A 22,071-nucleotide genomic window follows, 5' to 3' on the forward strand; every position below is an offset into this window, starting at 1 on the left:
ATTTGTGGTCAGGGATCCTTCCAGGGAATAGACTCTCATTTGTGGGCTTAAAGTAGGTGTCCAGCCATGCAACGGATTGGGGCTTTTGTTTTTTGTTTTTTTTATAGCTCAGGAGTCGGTGAAAGAGGGGGCGGAGCGGATGGAGGGACCCCTCTTGCAACATTATCTGTTGGAGCATGAATGGCTTTGGTGGCCATAAACACTCCGTCTGTTTTTGCTTCTGTATCTAGGGCATCCTCTGAGTTCTCTGAGTTTGGGGTTTCCTCTGGGGTGATACAGGAACAGCCTTGAGCCACACGCTCAATCAGTTTAGAGTTAAAAATGGGGATCTTACTCTCTCCTGGGCCTCCATCTCAGGATGGAAGGACTGAGCACAACAGGCTTGGTCGGTCGACCTCTTCTCGGGCCTCGTGAGATTAGCTCCGCGACGGTCCTGCTCAGGTGTCCTCTACTTGGGCCACACGAGATTAGCTCCACGACGGCCCTGCTCATTTCCTAATTTGGAATACAATGAAAACTCAGAAGTACTTGACTGTTGAAGAACCAGTTGAACAGGTTTTGGCTAATTCTGAAGCTACAAAATCTGATATTGTGATTCTACCACCATCAGATAATTTAGAAGACTCAGATATCGAAGATATCAATGACGAAGACCTAGCACCAGAAGTACCAGCAGATGTGTGTGGTGAAGTGGAAGTTGCAGTTGAGTCACGCAATGAGGACGTGGATGAGGATGACAAATTACTATCAACCTATTGCCAAGAATCACGAGATATCAAATGGAAATGAAAACCAGAGAAGCCAAAGCCAAGATGAATCAAGGCAGATGATTTCAAGACCACAATGGAAGAGCATGCCCCAACAAAGTTGGCTGATATTTGTCCAGATCTTCTTCAAAAGATACCATTTGAAATTTTCATAGAAATTATAGGTGAAGATTATTTAGAAGAATTAGCATACATGACAAATATATATGCCAGGCAGAAATTGGCAAGCATTGACACAAATGCTGATGAAATCCCTTCTTTCTTTGGAATCCTCTTGCTCAGTGGCTATCACCATGTTCCAAAGCAAAAGCATTACTGGTCAACAGCAGAAGATTTGAGCAACCACATTGTGCAGAAAACCATGTCAAGAAAATGCTTTGAGGACCTGAAAATCTATTTTCATATTGTTGACAATTTGCAACTACCACCTGGAAAAGCTTCAAAAGTTGAGCCATTTTATACTAGGGACATGAATTGTGTGCCTGATCATCTTAATGATCGAAATTGTCTGGCAGGAGAAGAAAATCGTGATTGGCACGATTTTTTAAGTAAAAATTTGGGTTTTCCGATTAGTGCGCACTAACGGGAGTTAGTGCGCACTAACAGGAAGCTAGTGCGCACTATCCATTGTTAGTGTGCACTAACAGAAAATGATACAATTTGACACTTTTCAGGTCAGTTAAGGTCCTGGTATCAGGGATAGGGCACTGTGTGCAGGAAGATCACAACACCCCCGGTAACCAGGATAGGGCACTGTGTGCAGGAAGATCACAACACCCCCAGTAACCGGGATAGGGCACTATGTGCAGGAAGATCACAACACTCCCGTTATCAGTGATAGGGCACTGCATGCAGGAAGATCACAACACTCCCAGTATCAGGGATAGGGCACTGCGTGCAGGAAGATCACAACACTCCCAGTATCAGGGATAGGGCACTGCGCGCAGGAAGATCCCAACATGCCCGGTATCAGGGATAGGGCACTGCGTGCAGGAAGATCACAACACTCCCGGTAACAGGGATAGGGCACTGCGTGCAGGAAGATCACAACACTCCCGGTATTAGGGATAGGGCACTGCATGCAGGAGGATCACAACATGCCCGGTATCAGGGATATGGCACTGCAAGGTAGAAGATCACAGCTCTCAAGATCCTGCACAGGGCAGTGCAGAGAAGAAGATCACAACACTCCCGGTATCAGGGATAGGGCACTGCGTGCAGGAAGATCACAACACTCCCGGTATCAGGGATAGGGCACTGCATGCAGGAAGATCACAACACCCCCGGTAACCGGGATAAGGCACTGCATGCAGGAAGATCCCAACATGCCCGGTATCAGGGATAGGGCACTGCGTGCAGGAAGATCACACCTCTCCCGGTATCAGGGATAGGGCCCTGCATGCAGGAAGATCACAACACCCTTGGTAACCGGGATAGGGCACTGCATGCAAGAAGATCACAACACCCCCAGTAACCGGGATAGGGCACTGTGTGCAGGAAGATCACAACACCCCCGTAACCGGGATAGGGCACTGTGTGCAGGAAGATCACAACACTCCCAGTATCAGGGATAGTACACTGCGTGCAGGAAGATCCCAACATGCCCGGTATCAGGGATAGGGCACTGCGTGCAGGAAGATCACAACACTCCCGGTATCAGGGATAGGGCACTGCATGCAGGAAGATCACAACACCCCCAGTAACCGGGATAGGGCACTGTGTGCAGGAAGATCACAACACCCCAGGTAACCGGGATAGGGCACTGCGTGCAGGAAGAGCACAACACTCCCGGTATCAGGGATAGGGCACTGCGTGCAGGAAGATCACAACACTCCCAGTATCAGGGATAGGGCACTGCATGCAGGAAGATTACAACACGCCCGGTTTCAGGGATAGGGCACTGCATGCAGGAAGATCACAACACTCCTGGTAACAGGGATAGGGCACTGTGTGCAGGAAGATCACAACACCCCCGGTATCAGGGATAGGGCACTGCATGCAGGAAGATCACAACACTCCCAAGTTAATTCACTGATATAATAAATCAATAAAAAATTGAGTAGGTTAATAAAATAGATCTAGTACAGTGATGGCCAACCTTTTGAGCTCAGTGTGTCAAAATTCATTAAAAAACCGAGCATAACTCGGGTGGTGTGTCACTTCTAGAAAAATCCATAATTGTGATATTTGTTCCTCTAATTAATAACAAAAAGTTATAATTTTAATATATGTACTGTATTTATTAATAAAGCAAAAACAAATAATTCTTTACCTTACCTGCTTAGTGACTTTTTTGTTGCTGAATTTCATCCACTAAATCTTTAATTAAAACACTCTTTTCCCCTCCGACACAAACTCTTACTCCCCTGGATTTTCTCTTACACACTCATGCTCTCACACTCACTGGCTCTCTCACATACTCACAAACACACACACCCAGGCAGGCTCCCATTCATTTTCACACCACTCCCGCTCCATCCTCCAGGCAGGCACCAATTCATTCTCACACACACAGACCCCCAGGCAGGCACCCATTAGGGATGTGCAGACAAAAAGTTTATGTTCATAAGTCCATAAGTCGAAAGGGGGGGGGGGGGGGGGTCAATTTCGGTCAATATGGACATATGTAGAATTCCATAAGTTGAGTCTTTTGGCCAGCTTGGGGGGGCCTCCTGACCCCCCCAAGCTGGCCAAAAGTTCCGGTTGGGTCCAACGAGGGTCCCGGAGCAAACGCGCGGGGAATCACGAGACGTCCGCGTCACTCCGACGTGATGCCGACGTCACGTGCTCCTTGCAAAGGAATACAGGAATGGCGTCCTGACTCTCCGCTGGACCACCAGGGAGTTTTGGTAAGTCTTGGGGGGGGATTAAGGAGGGTGAGGGGTTTAAATTTTTATTTAGGATCAACAATCGCAATTTCCAACGTATTCAACATAGCTATGTTGAATACGTTGGAAATCCGATCGTTTTCACCTCATCACTTTTTTAAGTTAAAAAAAAAAATTACGTTGCGTTTTACATATGCGTTCAAAACGAATGCACACCCCTAGCACCCATGCTTTCACACACATTCACCCCCAGGCAGAGTCCCATTCATACACATGCACACACTAAAGGCAGAGACCCCTCTCTTTCTTTTGCCAGCAACCTCAGAGCCTCTCTCATTCCTCTGCTGCCACTGTTACCGCTGCCACATGACTATTGGGGATGTTGCTATTCTTGCACATTCCCAAAGATTACATGTGCCAATCACTAAAAAGATTTTTTTTTTTTAGCTTTGCTGTCTGATCTTAGTTTTCTAATTGATTGGTCACAGGCTTTTTTTTCCACCTTACCTTTCTTTTTTTTTTTTTTTGCCAATTCCTTTTATATTGTCTTTTTTTCTGTTTCTTTTCTCTCCATCTTCTTCCCTCAAACACACAGTCAGGTTCTCATTCTCACATGCATTTCTCTCTCTCACACACAGGCTCTCACTGTCACATGCTTTCTCTCATACAATCATTCATACACACAGTCTCTCACTGGCACATGCTGTCTGACTCACACACTCAGGCTCTCTCTCTCACTCCCACATGCTGTCTTGCTCAAGCACATGCAGTCTCTGCAAACATTCAGGTCCTCACACACAATCTCTCAACTCATCTCATACATGCGCGCACACACACACACACACCCTCTACAGACCCTCAGCCTCTCTCTCACCTCTGGGCCTCCTCTTCATGGGTCACCGCAGGATGGGCTCTGCAGCGGCCCTGCTACCGGGCCTCTTCCTCTTCTCGGGCCGCTGTAACTTGGGATTCGCGGCAGCCCGTAAGCGCAAGCAATGCTCCTCTTCTGCACGCACTGATGCTTCTCATCCTTCCTGCCCACGTGGCTCCAGCAATGTTTACTTCCGGGGCCACACAGGCAGGAAGGAGGTGGAGCATCAGCGCGTTCAAACACGATTTTTTTCTTTGGGCTGTGGTGAAGTGAGCCTCACCATGGCCCTGCCTATCTGCCTGTCGCTGCGCCGCATGCACCTCCCTGCGCCCGGGGGCATTGGGGGGGATGGAGAGATACTAAAAAACTAATTTTAAAGGGTTGGCGCAGCCGATAAAAAAAAAGGCTCTGCACAGCTGATAAAAAAAAAAAAAATTGATAGTCCCGAAACGCTACGCGTGTCAGCAAAAACGGCTCGGCGTGTCACCTCTGACACGCGTGTCATAGGTTAGCCATCACTGATCTAGTAGATTGAATGAATAAAGAGCTGATGTTTCTCCTCTCCTCACACCAAACAAAAGCAACACAAAAGCAGAGAAGCCCTTCTTATAAAGCTTAGCTGGTGAGTAAAAGTAGGAGGGAAAGTAAACGTACTGGCCACTTCAAAAATACACTTACCAACCATTACCATATACATATATTCAAAGTGTGTATAATAATTCCAGGACCACCTTTCTAAAATGCACAGGGATTGGCAAATTCAAAACATGCACTAGCATTTCACGTGCTAATGCCTGGTAACAAAAATAATAAACAAACAAGTTCTAGTCACATTGACTGATCACATTACTTTTTTTTGTCAAGCTACCAACCGTTTCCATTTCCCATACCGCATATATTAAACCATCACGTCAGTGGGAACCTTGGTAACATCAAAAAATAAGAGGGCAGCCAATAGGAATACATATTCATTCCTTAACTGACCTTAACTGACCTGAAAAGTGTCAAATTGTATCATTTTCTGTTAGTGCGCTCTAACAATGGATAGTGCGCACTAACTTCCTGTTAGTATGCACTAACTCCCGTTAGTGGGCACTAATCAAAAAAATGATTTTTCACGATAAATCGGGGGAATATCTATTGTATCGCACTCTTTACCGATTAATGACGATTTAAAAAATATTGGACGATAATTTAAATAGTTAAAAAACGATTCACATCCCTATTTTATACCCATTTATGTGCTCAGCTTTTGAAGATTCGAGGTGTTTTTAGTGAAAGCCTGAGCATTGACGAATCGATGGTACCATATTATGGCCATCATAGCTGCAAAATGTTCATTCGAGGCAAACTAATTTGATTTGGATGCAAAATATGGATGATGTGCAGTCCAGATGGTTTTCCATTTTCAATGCAGATTTATACAGGTGCCAAACTTCAGCCAGAAGAATCAGGTGCTGATAAAGCTGAAAAAGTTCCACTTGGTACAAGAGTAATTTTGGATTTGATTTCAGTCATTCATGAAATCATTGCCTTTTCTTTGATAATTTCTTCACATCACACAACTTGATGGTGGAACTGAAAGAAAAGGGATTTCAAGCAATTGGCACTGTCAGAGAAAACAGGACTGGGAAATGTCCCCTAATGGCACCTAAAGAACTGCGCAAGAAAGATTGTGGGGAATTTGATTATCATGGTGATGGAGACATCATCTGTGCCCACTGGAATGACAGCAGTGTGGTCACAGTCATGTCCAACTGGATGAAGCCATTTCCACTTCAAAATGCCAACCGCTATTCTCTCAAAGAAAAGAAAAAAATTCTAATAAAGCATTCAAAAATAATTGGTGCTTACAATCAAGGCATGGGTGGTGTTGATCTACTTGACCGGCTTTTATCAGCTTACCAACCAACACTTCGCTCCAAAAAGTACTGGTAGAATTTATTTTCAAATGGCTTGAACATGGCTGTTGTGGCAGCTTGGAAAATTCACTGCCATTTGCTTGGAAAAGAAGCAATGAGCCACCTGGACTTCCTACGTGAAGTATCTACTGTAGCAATGAAATGTGGCCTTTCAAGCTACCGCATCCAGAAAGGAGGTCCTACAGCACTCATAAGCGCTGATGTAAAGGCATCACAGCCTCTTCTTGTCCTCAACTTCCCAAGGCTGATGTGCTGTCTGCTCCAAAAATACAAAAAAGTGGTGTGACTTTTGTGGTAAACGTTTACATGAAAAATGTTTTCCAGATTATCATGCTTGATTTTTTTGACTAATTTTCATTCTTATGTACATCAGCTGTAGTATTGCAGTATGTTACAAGAATTACCTAAAATAAAGAATTTAAAAAAAAGTAAATTTTGACCCCTGTTGATCCCAACGTTCCACTAGGGGACATGGATTTTTCTCAAAAACCCATAGTCTGATTTTCTTGCAATTTTTTTTATACAATGTTTGGGTCTAGATAAAAAGGGGCATCAGGAAATAATTCCTTCAATAAGCGGGATCTAAAAGGTTAAATCTCACAGATTATCTTCCTGGTGCCGGGTGTGGAAGTTGCTTGATGACTGAGTAAGCTCGTTGACTATGTGACTTTGATGGTTATTTCTTTATGATCACTTACATATGTGATGCTTCATCTCTCCTTCATTTCTGTGGCTGCATCTTTCCCCTCTCCTCTTCCTCCTCTTCTTTATCTTTCCTATATCTCTTGTTCTTCGTTCCTATCCTCATATTTTTCTATTTCCTTTTCCTTCTGTCCATTCTTGTTTGCTTTCTCTCAAAATAGAGGTTCTAGAATTATGTCATCTATTTATTTATTTATTTATTTATTTAAACACTTTTATATACCGAAGTTCGTATGGACATCACTTTGGTTTTCATAATAACAAAGGATGCAGAGAGAATGAGAAAGGGAAATAAAAAGTTACAATAAAACAGTTGGTTGGATAAATAATAGGGAAATAGAGTTAGAGAGGAAGAAGGCGCAGACGGATAGGAGAGGGGGTGAAAGATAGGGTATTGTAGAACAGGAGAAAGTAATGCAAGGTGATTAAACATAAAAACTTTAGTAACTTTCAATATGGGGGAGTATGTACAGGGGGGGTAGGAGGTTAGCATTTGAGGGTGTGAGTGGCAGAGTGTCATGAGAAGGCCTGTGCGAAGAGCCAGGTTTTTAACTTTTTTTTGAAGGTCTGGGTGGAGGGTTCAAGACAGATGTCAGTGGGCATCGAGTTCCAGTGGTGAGGACCGGCGATGGATAGGGCTTGGTTTCTGGTAGAAGAGAGGTGAGTGTGTTTGGCGGGGGGGGGGGGGGGGGGGGGGGATGGATAGGATGCCAGTGTTAGAGGATCTGGTGAGTCTAGTGGGAGAATGGAGGTATAAGGAATCGTTGAACCATTGCATATCTGGGTTGTGAAGGGACTTGTGTATTAAGGTGAGGGTCTTGTATACAATTCTAGATGGGGAGCCAGTGTAGGTATTTAAGGATGGGGGTGATATGATCGCATTTACGTGAGTTAGTAAGGATGCGAGCAGTGGAGTTTTGGAGCATCTGCAGTGGTCTGAGGGAAGAAGTAGGGTATCCAAGGAGGAGAGCATTGCAGTAATCGATTTTAAAGAAGATTACTGCTTGGAGGACTGTGCGGAAATCAGTAATGTGAAGTAGGGGTTGGAGTTTTTTAAGTACGTGGAGTTTGTAGTAACAGTCTTTGATGGTGGAGCTGATAAATTTTTTGAAGTTGAGGTTGCAATCCAGGGTAACCCCAAGGCTTCTAGCTTGGTGGAGTAAGGTTGAGGGGGGGAGGCAGAGGGGAGGGGAGGTGGAAGTTCATGCGTGAGTAGGAAGAGTTCGGTTTTTGAGGTGTTTAGTGCAAGTTTCAGGTTGGTGAGCAGAGAATTAATGGAGGTTAGGTGGTTTTGCCAGGTTTCCAGGGAGTCAGAAATGGAATTGGTGATAGGGATGAGGATTTGGTCGTCGTCCATGTAGATGTAATGGGTAAGGCCCAGGTCAGAAAGGAGATGGCAGAGGGGCAGCATATAAATATTGAAAAGAGTGGAGGACAGGGAGGAGCCCTGTGGAACTCCTCGGGCGAGGGTAATGGGGAGGGATTCGTGGTTGTCAACTTTAACTTTGTAGGATCTGTTGTTAAGGTAGGATTTGAACCAGTTGAGGGCTGAGCCAGAAAAGCCTATCTCGGCTAGTCTGCATATGAGGGTTTTGGCTAGTCTGCATAGGAGGGTTCCATTTCTTTTCTGCATAGGAGGGTTCTGCATAGGAGGGTTCTGCATAGGCTCTGCATAGGAGGGTTCCATTTCTTTTCTTTCTTTACAAATTGTTATATTTGTTATCCACATTTTGTAATCTTGTTATACCTCTTAATAAACAAATTTAAACAAAAAAAAAAAAAAAGAAGTGCCGGCGATAGCAGCTGCAACAGCAGTGCTTGTTCGTAATGTAACTGACATACTGTTATGTTTTGCTCCGAGGCTGCATCAGGGATGCACATCAACCGATGTCCGTGTCTTTATTAGGACAAGAGTTGCCGCATCTCGAGGGTTCAAAATAGAGGATTCAAAATAGAGAATAGAATAGAGGGACACTCTTTTCACATAAATGATGGAGCAATGATTAAATATGTCCCAGGCATTTTGTGTCAGAAATTACTCTGCACGCGCGAGTGTTATGAAGGTCCTCTTTGTAGCAATCCCCTTAATATTTCTATGTCTTTGCTAGAACTCTTTAAAAATTGTGAACTGCAGATAAATTTAGATTTGAATTGAATGCTCTTGTTGGTGACTGGGTCAGTTTTTGTTGCATTCCTATGTTGACTCTCTTGGTTGCTTTCTGGAGTCTGAAGATGAGCCAGAACCAGAAATAGGGGCTACTAGACAGTAGACAATGCCAACATTAACCTAAGTTGTTTGATGTTTAATGCTTGTGAAAGAGACCTGGAAGATTTCACCACTAGCTTGAGGGAAGAATGGGCTTTAATTGATTAGCCAAATTGTGAAATGACTACTTTGAGAAATAGAAAGGAGAGCATGGCACTGCAGCAGTATAAACAGAGGTAAAGTTAACAAGCACTGCTATTGCATGTTATGAAAGTAGAAGCCTCTTGTGGCAAGAAGCTGCATTTAAAAGGTGAACTAAAGTAAAAGGCTGCTTAAATGAGCTAAGGGAACTTTGAGGTGAAAAGGAGTAAAGCTCTGCCTGTGTCTTTAGCAATGCACTTCAACTACAGACAAATTAAGGTTTCAGCTGGTAAAAAAAAAAAAGCACGCAAGCAGAGGACCCAGGGAGAGGCTTACCCAGGGAAAGGAAGCTGTGGATGGGCCTTGTCTTGGGATAGTTGTCTGAAGAGAAGAGACCTGCCCTAGAAGAGAAGATTATTGTGAGTCAAAGAAATCCTCACTTAAAGGGACTTCTCAGGAGGAACAGCTGGGCAAGTAGTTGTGCTCTTTCCCTTTAGAATGTGGAAGCTGAGGACCAACAGCCTGAAGGGAGAGAAAAGTTATAGCTGTGGTGTATAAATCCAAACATGTGAACTGGGATTGCAAAGTAAAATGGATTGCTTCTAGAAGAATGGGACTGTAATGCTTTTTATTTTGTATTTATTTTGTGCAACAGAAACCTGTGTTTGTGAAATCACAGTGAATAAAAGACATACAAAAAAACCCCTCATTATTCAGATTCCCATCTGTGTGGACTTGTGAAGATTGAGAGGTGATATTTATTTATTTATTTATTTTATTTATTTAAATCTTTTCTATACCGTCGTTAAGAAGGATCCGTCACAACGGTTTACAATAGGGCACATAAAATAAGGATGCTGAGATATATTAATTTACACAAGTGCCGTAATGCTTCGGTACATAGTTTTCTAAATGATATAATTGGTTTGTGATACAATATATAGGTTGGCACAGCTGGGTGCTTAAGAGCAGCTCAAGTTCAGCCTGACAGGGCTCCATGTGTTACTTTAGGGGCTTAACTGGGAGTATCCAGGGTGCATCTATACTTCCAACCCAAAAGGGGGCACTGCAGCCACTAGAGAGAATACAAATGGCCAGAGTACCTACCACTGGGAGGGGAAGGTTGTCTTGTCCAGCCACTAACCTGAACAGAGGTAAGGCGAGACACACTTAAGCTATTGGTGAGAAGCCTCATCTTTTATTTTGAACTGGTACAGGGCATCCTACATCTGAGAAAAATACAGCACAGTGACATAATCTGTGTACCTGAACTCCCCGAGGCCCCCACCTTTGTCACATGTGCACACTAAGAGTTGAATTTTAAAAGCCTGTCACACGCCAAAATCAGGAGATAAGGCGCGCCTGTAGGGTTTACACGTGCCTGCCGTATTTGAAAGCCACCTACATACGTGCACATATCCCAAGATGCAAATATCTCACTCCAATTCAAAAAGGGGTGTGGTGTGGGCATGGTTTGGGTGGGGCATGGGCGTTCCAGGGTGAGGCCAAGAGATGTGTACGGAAATACTTACATGTACTGGATACCGGATAACTTTAGATCTATTATGAAGGAGGAGTAAGTTGAAACAAACAAAAAAGCCATCCCTGAGGGATTTAAAGGGTCTGAGGTAACTGGGGGGCGTGTAGGCTATTAAATCGGGGGGGGGGGGGGGGGGGGGGTTGGAGGACCTAGTTTTATACTGGGTGAACTGGTGGACGAACTGGTGAAACTGGTCATGGGGTGGACACATGATGGCTCTACAATTCCATCCGTTTCGCGGCTCGTACCCGGATGTATGCGGCTGTGCGTGCCCAGTTGTAAAACAGGGCAAACATATATGTGCGCCCATGCTATTTTATAACATCTGTATTTACACATGTAAATGTTGGCCTCACCCCGGGACGCCCTAACTCCACTCCATTTTTCTACGCATTGTGTTGCTTGCACATGCTCATATACACGCGTAATTGGGCTCATGCTCATGCTTGGCCAGATACTCGTGGACATGGGCCTTTTAATGTGAGCAACTCTTTTAAAATTCACCCAATACTTTTTCCCTTTTTCTGTCTACAGGAAAATAGGTTGGTACATCTTTTTCTATATATTTTAAATAGTTCATAGTAAATTAAGTATGATGCACAATGAAATGCTACGTTCATCCGAAATGTGTTAGGGATGTTATCATGAGTTAAAGAATGGTTAAATGTTAGAACTGTAGGAACAATGAAAGTCATATTAATATATTATCTCTCACAATACCTCTCCCCCTCATTAAGAAAGCCGAGCTCCAATTTAAAGCCCTCAGGCAGTAAAGTAATAAAGTGCACATTAAAATGAATCCTACTGTGTTTAATTCAATTTCATTTTAAATTAAAGAGTACAGCAAAGGCAAATTCTGCTAAAATGTCTTATAAAAAGGAATGATATATGTGCATTTCATCTTTCAAGCACTGCTTTTCACAACACTATCAAGAGTATTCTTGGTGTAACAGAAAAATCAAAGGGGCCTAACAATATTTGCCAGAGGCAAAAGTGAAAGCAAACAACTGCAATGAACAGAGCCCATAGTAAGATTTGAGGACAATAAAAGCTATTTGAAAGATTAAAAGCCTCCATGCTTCAAATATTGAGCTGCTAGACAATAAGTGTACATGACAGTATAATATACTCCCTGCTGATTAGATAGTATTTTGGATAAATAAGAACCAGAATGTTTGTGTACATATTCAATTATTTCTAACATAGGTGTCAGCTTGAAGAAAAGCATGAACCCATAAGTGCAGTAAAACATAAAGAAAACAGGCACTTATGGATAAAATTATTTCCGTTTTATTTGGTCCTGCAATTTTAGTCCCTGGACCTGATTTACGAGCATTTTATTTTCCCATTATCAGAAAGCAGTATGCTATGTCTCATGTATCTGCTATTAATGTGTTTTACCCATTTATAACTTAATGAATGTAAAACTAGTCCAAGAACTTTAATTATCACAGCAAATGCATTTACTGTATCACAGAAAGGACAGAAAGCAGAGAATACAGTTAACTTCATCATCATGAATACTTATTACCATCTATAAGTGTCACCAAATGTACCAAGGAATATGGGGGTTTGTTTTGTATCTTTACTGTAGTTGGCAAATGTGTACATATATTCTAATGAATTAATATGTGGATAAAAGCCAATTGATTTGATGTTTCATCTTCATTTTGCGCATTTTTAATTAAGTGCTTAGCCTTTTGCTGCTGGTTTAACACTGCAAAAACTGTGAATTTTGCTATGAAACACACTGACAATTTTTAAGACAGGCTTCATGTTTTGAAGTGCTCTTCTAATATTTTTATTTATTTATTTAGATTTTTTTTATGTGGCTCAGAACCAGTCCCTAGTTGTTGTTTTATTCTCAAGAGTATAATTACATCATTATAAACTGCTATTACTTCTTTCTCCATGTATTTGGGCAATTTATTTTGTAGATATGACAGTCTCCTTTGGCAAAATGGTCTACAATGGATCTCTGATATTTAGAATAACCTCATTTATATAACATATTAGTGTAGTTAGAGAGGGATACGTAGAGGGAGGATTCATTCATTGGCAGCCCCTCCCATAGCGGGTGCTGTAATGGATATCCCCTTCAGGATGTTTCATAACAGAGCTCTGCAAAGGGCTCTGGGGGCAGTCTTGGATGGCACTTTGAGAGGAAAGTTGTAGATTTTCCTGAGTTACCTTTTGGGCCTACCTGCAGCCTTGGAAGCCAACCAAGATCCTCCACTGCAGGTCAGGACTCCAATGCTATTCTCTCCACGTGAGGTGCAGACTGGGTGTCCAGGGACTAATTTGGAATTTTTGGACATTTTGCTTGGTAGGAGACCTTGCTGAACACCTGGGCCTTTCCAAGACACAGGGAGTGGGGAACTTTGTGCTCCAGATGCCCAGGGATAGGGAAGACCTGCTCTTGAAGTGGTGGTGACCTGTTGCACGGTATCTCCAGTGTTATTTGCTTTTAGGGATACAGAATACATTGATTTTTCAAAACCTGGGAGGAAGGATTTTTTTCTCTTCCTACCCATCTGTGGGCTTGTCAAACCTGAAGTTCCATCCAGGATCCCTTCCATCAGGGATTCTGCTTCCATGGCAAGCGGTTAAGGGAAACTGCATTCAAACAGCATCCGAGAGCCCTGACTTTTCCGGTCTGGGAAACTGATATGCATGAGGGTAACCTGCACAGTGCAGCAGATACTGGCATAAGCATAAGCTTGCTTATGAGACTCGGTAGATCATTGGGTCCTTTTCTGCTGTCATTTCTATGTTTCTATGATCCCCATCAAGACCAAGGACATCTAACTGTGAGTAAGAACTCATCTGGAATTGGAGGACACCCAACTGGAGTCTTCGCAACCCCTGGGGAGAGAGAGAGAAAAATCACTCTCTGTGCAGAGACAGTTTTGCCATCTGGGAAGATGTTCCTTGTGACTAAAGGAGCCCTGACCACAGGAGAATCACCACTTAACCTAAGCCAGGAGGCTGGCTGAATTCCAGGCCTGTTCAAAAGACTCTTGCACGGATAGAGGATAGAGATTTGTAACCAAAGAGAGAAAGAACTGTGGTGCTGGACATTCATAATCAAGTGGTCCCTGCATCTTATTTGGACATGAAGCACACAGAGTGTAAAAATCCACACCACCCAGGGAATTTAAGGGAGAAAGTCAGTCACCCCGCACTGGGACCTGAGAGGACACCTTTCATCCCCCACTCAAAAGGGTCTACACCTTGGGAGTTAAGGGGAGGATAAGAACTAGTTAGGATACCTGCCCTGAAGAATCTATAATTAACTTTATGGATCTACTCGTGCTAGACCTGCACAGCAGGGTGGGGTTACATATGGATATACTCAACCCAAGCAAACACCATAAAAGTTGAGTAACCAAATTTCTTTTCTGGACGTCAATGGTGCACTTTCTTATAGCAGGAAACATTTTTTAAAAGTGGAAAAAAGTGGATTTTTCATCTTGATAGTTTCTATATAATACTGAATTTGACATATTCTGTCCATGATATTATGTTTAGCTAAGGTAAGATTAGGAAGCTTTGTAATGAACGTATTGAAGTTACAGAATTTTTTATACTGCTGTATATTTGTTGGGCCTGCTTTGTTTGAAAATGTTTTTATATATGTAGTCAATTCTCAATTGTTATGAACTTTATATACTCTGTGAACTCAATATTTAAACATAGCCAGATAAGTAAGTTAGCTGGGTAAGACTTAGCCAGCTAACTTACAAGGGATATTCAGCAGCAGAGTATCACCCAGTCATTGGTTAGCCAGATAAATCTTAACCGGCTAACTTTAGACCTGCCATTGAACAGGGCTAACTTATTTGGTTCATTTAGCTGGGTAAGTTTGAATATTGGCACTTATTCAGTTAAGTTAACTAGATAAGTAGTTCCTTCCCAACTCGCCCACATCCAACCCACCACTTATCTGGCAAATTACTTAGCCGGATAGGAACTTATCCGGTTAAGTGGTGAATGATGATTGCAGCCAGATATTCAGCTACTGACACTTAGCCAGAGAAGTTGCAACTTATCCGGCTAAATAGGCCTGAATAATTGGCCTCAGTTACTTTAATTTTTAGTAGTGAGCTATGTGAGAGGGATTTAAATGTAATCTAGGAAAGATTGCCTCATTACAGTTCAGAAAGAAAATTGGGACACACAGCCTTACAGTTTTTGTGAGAGACTTTTGGGTCAATGTGCTAACTTCCAAGTTACCAGCTTTAAAGATGGCGCCGGCCATCCAGTGCTCCCTCCATGTGACAGGGGCCGGCCAATGGCATGCATACTCTGTCACATGGTAAGGGCAAAGGGCCATCGGTGCCATTTTGATTAGTGGCAGCCGACGGCCCGGGAGCAGGAGATCGCTCCCGGGACCCCCACTAGACCACCAGGTACCTGTAAAAAGTTTTATTGGGGGGTTGGGAGGGTGGGGGAAGCTAAGGAATTAGTTTTAAAGGGTCGGGGTGGGTTTAGGGGTTATTTTTTTGTGCCGTTTTTCCCGCCCTCCCCCAAAACGATAAGAGAATCCCCACAAACAATTTTGTGGGGTTTTACGATCGGTTTCAGGGAGCCCCCAATTTCTGATGATTTTAAAAATATCATACGATATTTTCAATCGTCAGAAGCCCGATTCACATCCCTACTCTAAGGTGGTATTTGAAATATCCCCTATATTTAAATATGGGCTTATTAATTCTGAATTATTTTAAAGAGAACCTTGAACCTCTGATGTTGAATTATCCTGATGACACACTGGATGCAATAGTTAGCACTTGGCACAATCCTGTTCAAAGTGTGTCTGATGAGCTCGCCTCTATAAAATCAAGAAGCTCCCGCCGAAGCAACTACACGCCATGGTATACTAATTCACTATTGTTAGTGAGATGAGCCCTTCACAGATTAGAATCCCATTGGGAGAAACATACTACTACTGTAACCTTGAAGCTTATAGGCTTTAATTATTTCAATATAGAACTGCAGTCAACTTGATGAAAAAAGTATACTATTCTAAACATAATCAAGGCCTTGGGAAATAATGCCAAGGAATTATTTAAAACTCTGACACAGCTCATCTGCCTACCTTCTATCCTTCTGCAAGTTTTTTTTTACCAAAATTGTGTGATTCATTTGCCAATTTTTTTGCATCCAATATTGCTAATCTTTGTATACTTTTCCTGCAAATATTCCCTTCCCACTGGATTGTAATGGTGCAATGCAACATTGCAATGAGTTTGAACACCTATCATATCCTGAAATTTCACAAGCTATTAATAATTTAAATTCTTCTTTGCACCCCCTTAACCCCTGCTCCTCTGGCCGCCTTAAAATTGCTTGAAATGATATAGTCAGTTGGCCCTGTCACAAGAATAGTTAATCAATCACTGTCCACTGGTATCCTTCCATCCCCATTAAAAAGAGCTTCTGTTAGGCCCATGCTACAGAAATCCAATGCCGATCCTTAGACTTCTCAAATTTTCATCCTATATTATTACATCACTCTCTAGCTAAAATAATAGAATCTGTTGTACTGAAACAGTTCTCTCAATTCTTTGATAATTATACCATCCTTGATCCATACCAATTTGGTTTAGGAGATTTCAAAATACTGAAACTTTTCTCTTTTCTGATACCATACATTGAGGCTTTGATTCTAGCACTTCATACACTGTATGTTAATACCTTTGGATTTAACAGCTGCACTTGATACTCTAAAGCATAGTATCCTTCTACAATGTTTAACTGATATTGGCATCACTGGTCCAGTACGATCATGGTTCAAATTCTATCTCAGTACTCAAACTCAGTAAATTAGAATAGCATCTTCCACTTCATCCTGATGTTCTGTATCAACTGGGGCTCCTCAAGACTCAGCCCTTTTAGTGGCCTTTTTTAACATTTATCTTACACCTCTCTGTCATCTACTTGCACTCTGGGCTTGTCATACAGGTTAAAAGCAAATGACATTCAGTTTTAATTTCCCATGAAATTCTCATGGCCTTCTACCACTTGTTTTGCCTCATTAGGTTTATCTAACATCAGAATCTGGCTCTCCCATAATAAACAATCCCTCAGCCTTAAAAATAAAAAATGAAATAACAATCATAGGTCCTGATTTACTAAAGCTTTTCTCCCATTCTTTGTCTATGGGAAAAATGCTTAATAAATGAGGCCCTTAGGTTGTTGCATCTCTTACTAAATTCCTGCAGCCTTCACCTTTGATAATTATGCCTTTCTCATAACATAGAAAGGATGAAACTTAGGTGTAAATTTTGACACCTCATTTTCCATGCAAGATCAAGTTAAAGCAATAGTCCAGACATCCTTGGCCAAATTAAGGCTTTTCCATAATCTTAAACCACTCCTAGATCCTATTAACTTTAGAACAGTTCTGGAGGTGGAGGAGTGAGGAAGCACTGGACCTATTACCTATTGGAATTGACGGACATTTCCTTTGAAGGCAAGAAAGGGGTGAGGACAGCTACCCCGGCCCCCAGTGAACTCACAGCTGATAATTACAATGTCGACGCAACGCCGACATCATCAAAGAGAGACCAGCTGGATTTTAAAATTCGGCCCCCTGTGGCATTCTAAGTGAGGTGCAGGAGTGAGGAAGCGCCGAACCCATTACCTGCTGGAAGCGATGGACTTATTTCCTTTTAAGGCGAGAAAGGGGTGAGGACAGCTAACCCGGCCCCCAAGGAACTCACAGCTGATAATTACAACGAAGATGCAACGCCGATGTCATCAAGGATAGACGGGCTGGATTTTAAAAGCCGGCCCCCTGTGGCGCTTTGACACCGCCACGCGTTGCCTGCGGCTTTGTTGGAGATTTGTTGGAGTTCTGCCTAAAATCTATTCTTTTGGAACAGAACTTTATCTCAACTCAACTGTGAGTAATTAAATCTATACTTTAATATTTGGCTTCCTTTATTCAAGACCTCCACCCAGGAAGGCAGTAGACTTTAAAAATAATTTGTGATAAGAGTGTTTTGATTTCTGAAGCATTTAGAGTTATACAGGAAACCATGCCTCACACTAAAAGGAAGGTAAACATTAGGGAGGTGATCACTTCGTCCTTCCTAACAGAGCCTTCCCAGCTTCAGATACCCGCTTTTTTTCACTTCTACATCTGGAAATAAACCGGAGGAGAAAGCTATTGAAGAATTGGGCATAGAGCGGATGCCAGTTCTTCCAGCTGAAATATCATTAAGCCCCAGAGCCCCTTGCACCCCTCCTCCACCTCAGTTAATTCCATCAGATTTTCTGAATTTGTCAGCTGATAAGCAGGAGAAGAGAGGAGGTGAACTGGCTAAAGAGGGAAAATGGGAATCGAGATTTGAATGTAAAATTCCCCAACCACTTAAAACACCAACACCGATTACGTTAGAATCCCTCTGGTCTGCGGTTAAATCCTTAGAAACAGCAATTGTTAATTTAACTAAACTTACAATGGATTCTAACCAACGTTTCATTATTATCAAGGCTTCTATTTTAAAAGCTGACAAAGAAATGGTGCAGATGGAAACAAGAATGGTAAACTTAGAAAGTTGTCATCAAAGATTTACAAGAACTGAGATACTCTATGATAAAAGGCTTGAAGCCATTGAAAATTCACTTAAGTATTTAAATCTTAGGATATTAAATTTTCCTAAACATATACTGATAGCACCACTTGACATGTTCAAGGAATACTTAAGTCAAATTTTAAAGTTTCCATCACAAGCAATGCCTGTTATTTCTAAGATCTATTATGTATCATCGAGGGGACCTATAACTTCATAGGACAAACCAGGGGAAACCTTGTTGAATTTGACAGCAATTATTGAAGCTACTACAGATACAGTCTAGGGGTGTGCATTCGTTTTGAACGCATATGTAAAACGCAACTTTTTTTTTTTTAACTTAAAAAAGTGATGAGGCGAAAACGATCGGATTTCCAACTTATTCAACATAGCTATGTTGAATACGTTGGAAATCGCGATTGTTGATCCTAAATAAAAATTTAAACCCCACACCCTCCTTAATCCCCCCCCAAGACTTACCAAAACTCCCTGGTGGTCCAGCGGAGAGTCAGGACGCCATTCCTGTATTCCTTTGCGAGGAGCATGTGACGTCGGCGTCACGTCGGAGTGACGCGGACGTCACGTGATTCCCCGCGCGTTCGCTCCGGGACCCTCGTTGGACTCAACCGGAACTTTCGGCCAGCTTGGGGGGGTCAGGAGGCCCCCCCAAGCTGGCCAAAAGTTCCGGAAGGGGGGGGATTAAGGAGGGTGAGGGGTTTAAATTTTTATTTAGGGAATCGGTGCACGTATGGACATAGACTCAACTTATGGAATTCTACATATGTCCATATTGACCGAAATTGACCACCCCTTTCGACTTATGGACTTATGAACATAAACTTTTTGTCTGCACATCCCTAGCTTTTACTACTAGATCTATATTACATGTTTCATTTGCTTTTGCATCCGATAGAGACGCAGTGTTTCACCTTTATATGCGGAACCGAATGGAACTTTTTCATGGGGAAAAAATTTGGATCTACCCCGACTTTTCAAGAAAGACACAAGAGAGAAGAATGACATTTCTAAATTTAAAATCAGAAGTAGAAAGTAAAGGGGGGGGGGGGGGATGACATTAAAAATCCCATGTAAGTGCAAAATACTGTGTCAAAATCAGAAGTTTGTATTTTTTGAAATATCACAATTGCGAACTTTTCTTGACTTCCATACCCAAGAAACTTTAGTTTCAGGAGCAGAGGCTAAGTAGAGATAATCAGGTGTATCTCTTTTTTCAATTGTTGCGGGGAGAGATTGATCTTCTCAGTTACCTTTAACCGCTTTTTGTTGTATCTTTGTTCCTGGGGATAACTTCTAAATCAGATAGACATAATGGATTAATATATAGTATTTCATTTGTTATTATGATTTCATTATATCTGTATTTTTTACAATTTTCCTTTGGATTTTAAAATGCATAAATAAAAAATAATAAAAAAAAGAACAGTTCTTCAAACACTATTTCTTTTCAGAGCTAGACTATTGCAATTTACTATATTCTGGTCTTCCTCAGAACACAGTTTGCTCTAATTAACTGAAAATGCAGCAGCATGCATGTTTACTGGTACCAAGACTTATTATCACGTCTCCAGTTGTACAATCATTTCAGTGTTTACCTATTCAATGACACATTCAATAGAACATGTAATATTACATAATCTTCTTAACAACGTTAGTGCCCTCTGGATCAGTTCACTCTTTAGGCTTTATATCCCTGAAATGACCCTTTGCTCTTTTAAACAGCACTTGCTAGAGGTTCTGTCCCGTCAAAATGCAAGATTGTCAATAGCACACGAAAATGAGAAATTACTACATACCTGATAATTTCATTTTCATTAGGACAGTCAGATTAATCCAGAACAAGTGGGTTATGCACCTCTACCAGCAGATGGAGATGGAGCAAACTGATATCCATTTCAATACTCAGCCAACAGGCAACACTGAACTCAGACAAGAATGTATTAACACTAGTCTAGGGACTGGACTAACACCTACCAGTAATCCCTGTAACACATAGCCACTGAGGAGGACCATAATACAACCATTTGGCAGCCAAGGGAGGGAAACTGGATTCATCTGACTGTCCTAAAGCAAAGGAAATTATCAGGTAAGCAGTAATTTCTTATTTCATAGCATGCAGTCAGATGAATCCAGAGCAAGTGAGATGTACCCAAGCTACCCAAATAGGGTGGGAGGCTGCCCACAGTCCAGTCAAAACCGCATATGCAAAGCCTACATCCTCCCAGGCTTGCACATCCAGACGATAATACCTGGAAAAAGTGTGTAACGAGTACTATGTCGCAGCTTGGCAAATGTTGACAGGAGACAACAATTTTACTTCTGCCCATGACACTGCCTGAGCCCTAGTGGAATGAGTCCTATCCTGGCTAGGTAATGACTTACCAGCAAACCTCCTTAATCCAGCAGGCTATTGTAACCTGCAAGGCCAGCTCTCCTTGTTTAATACCGCTGTGAAGGACAAAGAGGTGATCCGTTTTCCATAAAGGCTCAGTAATCTCCAGATACCAGATAATATGTTTCTTGACATCCAAGGATTGCAACAGACGATACTCCACTACATGTCTCTCTGTCCAGAGATGACAGGGAGATGGAATGATTCAAGTGAAATTCAGTGATCACCTTTGGTAAAAAAAAAAAAGGAAGAGTATGCAGCTGTATCATCACTGGAGTACACAGCTGTATTGCCCCGGCAGCTCTCAAACTCTCCACACAGAACAAACAGCCACAAGAAACACTGTTTTCAAGGTCAGTAACCGCAAAGGCAGGTTATGCATTAGTCTAAACGTAGGACCCGCTAAGAAATCCAAGACCAAATTAAGACTCCATAAGGGTACTGGAAACTGCAAGGGAGAATGAAGATGTTTCACTCCTTTCAAGAAACAGACCACATCAGGATGAGCTGACAAGGAACCACCACTCACCTGGCTCCTGAAACAGGCGAGATCTACTACTTGCACCTTTAAGGAATTAAGGGCCAAACCTTTATTCAAGCCATCCTGCAAAAATTCCAAAATGAGCGGGATCTTGGCCGAATGAGGAAGAATACTTTGATCCTCATACCAGGCCTAAAACACTCGCCAAACTCACACATAAGCCAAGGAAGAGAAGAACTTTTTAACTCTAAGCAAGGTGGAAATCACTGCCACCTAGTTTTTACATTTAAGCAATCAAGCTCTCTCAAGGGCCATATCATAAGACAAAACCGAGTTGGATCTTCATGAAGAACTGGACCCTGACTTAGAAGGTTCCTGTTTGCCAAAAGTTGAATTGGCAAGTCCCCCAAGAGCTTCCACAAATCCGCATACCATGGTCTCTGGGGCCAATATGGAGCAACCAAGAGCACCATCCCTCTGTGGCGCTTAATCCTTTGGATCAATCTGCCCAATATGGGCCATGGAGGAAAGGCATACAGCAACTTGTCTTCTGGCCACTCCTGCACTAGGGCATTGATTCCTAATGACTTCGGATCTCTCCTGCGACTAAAATATCATGG

This window comes from Rhinatrema bivittatum, chromosome 2 (genome assembly GCF_901001135.1).
Source record: "Rhinatrema bivittatum chromosome 2, aRhiBiv1.1, whole genome shotgun sequence".
Classification (NCBI taxonomy): Eukaryota; Metazoa; Chordata; class Amphibia; order Gymnophiona; family Rhinatrematidae; genus Rhinatrema; species Rhinatrema bivittatum.